This window comes from Argentina silus (genome assembly GCF_951799395.1).
Source record: "Argentina silus genome assembly, chromosome: 6".
NCBI classification, from domain to species: Eukaryota; Metazoa; Chordata; class Actinopteri; order Argentiniformes; family Argentinidae; genus Argentina; species Argentina silus.
The window spans coordinates 11,436,142-11,440,139 of NC_139660.1; the positions used below are offsets into that span (position 1 = coordinate 11,436,142).

The 3,998-nt window shown below is 38.9% G+C and overlaps 1 long non-coding RNA gene across 1 annotated transcript; it reads left to right on the forward strand.

Moving 5' to 3' along the window:
* The first annotated feature begins 623 nt into the window (after nucleotides 1–623).
* Nucleotides 624–2,143, forward strand: LOC310806493. The gene is made up of 3 exons (XR_014554286.1): nucleotides 624–703; nucleotides 1,005–1,101; nucleotides 1,319–2,143. It is a non-coding gene; the product is annotated as an uncharacterized lncRNA (long non-coding RNA).
* Nucleotides 2,144–3,998: the final 1,855 nt, after the last annotated feature.

Below are 3,998 nucleotides of genomic sequence, written 5' to 3' on the forward strand. Positions count from 1 at the left end.
GCCACAAGGGCCATCCCAGGCACACTGGCTATGATCTGGGTGACCAGAGACAGCCCCTCCAACCATTTAACCAACACCTTCCCTGGGTCTCCGCCAGTCAGGCCGCATTGCAGGACAGGCCCGATGAGCACAGTCAGCACGGTCAAAGCAGACAGCCATAGCGCAAGTCTGATCAGCCACGGCACACGCCACTTGACCAAACAAAACATCATAGCTGTACTGAACTGTTCAGCCAAGTTTAGAATGTGTCAATCAATGCCCAAGTGTTTTCAATACAGTGGCACAAATATGACAGGAAAAATTACAGACCTTTGTAACTCAAAACCTAGGGAGATGTTTTGTTGCTGTGATTTTCCAAATAGGGTGCTCTAGAATCCAGTGGTATGGCGTCAAACAGTTCTGTCTAGGCGGGAAACTGCGCGCTGCGGTCCCAAGTCGATTTCAGCACCGGATAGCATTAGACCGCGCAATTTTCAGTGATAAGTGAAAATGTACTGCATCGTACATTCAAATTAGACATGACTCCTCAGAATCAAACCATAACGTAGTCAGAGATGTTTTACACGTTTTTTTTTTTTTTTTTTAATTAAAGGAAAGCCCCTTTGATGTAGTTGGTAGCTAAACCACTCCCCCAAGTGATAGACAAGGAAGTGTTATAGAGTTTCATTTCTGAGAAACTGAATGGAAAATTACAAACGGCATGGTAAGTTTTATTTTGTACATGGAAATGTGTAAATGTCACGAACTTTTACAATGTAGCAAAACAAGTCGATTACAGAGGTAGCATACAGTGGCAAGCGGTCAAGAGCTTGCAACATTTGTCTCAGTAGTTGAGTGGCCAGCGGTGATGCTCGTCTTTCTGAATTCTGTCTGAAATTACTGTGCTGCAAAATCATAAATGTGTCGTTTCAATAGTTAATGTCTCCAGACAATACGTTTATCACCATACCGTGGCCTATGTCGTCAATTGCTTTCCAATAATTGATGAACATATCCACCAATAGTCATTGTTATCCGGAAAAGAGATGATGGAGAAAGAGAACCACCGTGGACCAGCAATCAAGTCCTATAGAGACGCCCTACAAACACAAACTAACAGAGGCGAGCTTCATCATTATTATTATTTACATTATTATTTACTCTGTATTGTAGGCTACTTTTGTAAGCTTTAAACATGAGAACCTCCCAGAGTTTCAACAGGTCTTTTTACATAATTAATGTTGTTTACATTGCATTCATGAGAAGAAAGAGAGCGACCACATGTTTCAGTCTCTCTGAATAATTTTGACTTTAATGTTCATCTACTCTTCCCAAATAGGGAGCACATCTGTTATACTAGCAGCCCGTACTGCCCAAAATGGCCACCTGACCAAATTGAGGAACTGCCTATGTGACCTTATGAGGCAGCATCCAGAGGGGATACCTTTGTCCCAGATGGCACAGGCCTGCCCTCTGCTTGTCCACCCGGAAGTCCTGCAGCCTTACCCATCCATCAGACATCTCCTGGGCTCCTTCAAGGGTGTGGTGAGACTACATGGGATCGGGGTTCAGACACTGATACTCCCACCCCTGGCACATAACCCAGATGGAAGGAGGGGTGGTGGTGGTGGCCTGTAGTCTCATCACCAATACCAGAGACCAGACAGTCTGCAGAATAAGACCATATTCAGTTCAAGAAGATCTAATCAGACTAATTGATTCATCTGATCCAAGATCATCCATGGAGCTAATTGGGTATTCATTTGATACTCCTGAAATGAACACATCCCTCACAAGAATTAATGTATGACGCACATACAAGAATTAATGTATGACGTTATCTGTTGATAATGAAGAATAAAAGCATTATGTTTTAGGTTAATCTAGTGATGCATACAATTCCTTCAATGTCAGTTCAATAACTGAATAATAACCTTTGTTCTACATGGCTAAGAAAGGGTTAGGGTTAGACCATGCAATATTACATAATTTGTATAATTGATATAGATGACCAAGCAATCTCAGGTAATTGCCATATTTTCTATATAGATATATACATTTTCTTATAATCACATGATTACAACTTCATTGACAGCTTTCAAATAAAAAATCTCTACATGTAATTACTAAAATGTTATAATCTCATAAATGTTCTGTTAGTTACATAGTATCTGTCCTTAATAATGTTTGTAAAAGGGTAGTGCACTCAGGGTTGTCATCCAGTCAGCATACATACAATACCTCTTTATCTCCAGCTATACAACGCCTCCGCTAACCACACCCACTCACCTTTAGATCACTTTAGATCATTTACTGCATTCAAACAGGCTGGATTACTCCATCATGACAGTGCATGCTGCAGCTGCAGTTATACAACCTGTGTCTAAAACTCTGTGAAGATCCCATTCATCATTTTACACTTTAAACCCAGTTAATCATGGGGAAGAGAGAGTCAAAAGAATGTAATACAGCTCTTACAGTTAATTTCTTGAGGAGAGTGTGAACACAGTGTAGACAAAACTATTGTTTTTATCATACTCTCTCATCTATAAACATTTCTATTACTATTACATAGTACCTCATTTTAGGTCCTTGGCAACAACAATAGCCCATGGAGCTTTTATTAATAAATCATTAAGAATTGGCTTAAAAATTAGATATAAAATGAATGAAATAAACACTTTTCATAATAGAATATACATGGCATTATATTTACATGCTAGTACTGTATGAAGAAGACAACAACAACAACAACAACAACAACAACAACAGGCCTGCCCCCTGCTTATCCACCTGGAAGTCCTGCAGCCTTACCCCTGCACCAGACATCTCCTGGGCTCCTTCAAGGGTGTGGTGAGACTACATGGGATCGGGGTTCAGACACTGATACTCCCACCCCTGGCACATAACCCAGATGGAGGAAGGGGTGGTGGTGGTGGCCTGTAGTCTCATCACCAATACCAGAGACCAGACAGTCTGCAGAATAAGACCAGATTCAATTCAATAATATCTAATCAGACTCTAATTGACTTACATGATCCAAGATCATCCAGGGAGCTAATTGGGTAGTACTGTGATACTACTGAAATGAACACACTCCTAACAAGAATTAATGTATGACGCTCCAATGTTATCTGTTAATAATGAAGAATGAAAGTATCAGTTTAAGATTCATCTAGTGATGCATACAATTCCATCAATGTCAGTTCAAACTGAATATTAACCATTGTTCTACATAGCTACGAAACTAAGTAGATCCAATCCAATATTTAATAATTGTTATTTTTTATAGCACATGACCAAGAAAGCTCAGGTAATTGCCATGTTTTCTATATAGAAATACATTTTCTTATAATCTCATGATTACAATTTAATTGAAAATCTATACATGTAATAACAAAAATGTTCTGTTAGTTACATAGTATCTGTCCTTAATAATGTTTGTAAAAGGGTAGTGCACTCAGGGTTGTCATCCAGTCAGCATACATACAATACCTCTTTATCTCCAGCTATACAACGCCTCCGCTAACCACACCCACTCACCTTTAGATCACTTTAGATCATTTACTGCATTCAAACAGGCTGGATTACTCCATCATGACAGTGCATGCTGCAGCTGCAGTTATACAACCTGTGTCTAAAACTCTGTGAAGATCCCATTCATCATTTGACACTTTAAGCCCAGTTAATCATGGAGAAGAGAGAGGCAAAAGAATACAATACATATCTTACAGTTGTTTTGAGAGTAAAATTCAGTTCATTCATTTCACTATTTCCCTAGCCCTACTGGTTGAAGCAGTTGCCATTTGTTTGTTTTTTAATCATACTCTCTCATTTATGAACATTTCTATTACTATTACATAACACCTCGTTGTAGGTCATTGGCAACAGGAAGAAGTCATGGAGCTTATGTTTTTCAAGATCATTAAGAATCATCTTAAAAATTAGATATAAAATGAGTGAAAAAAGTGTAAACCACTTTTCATCATAGAGTATACATTGTATTATATTTACATGCT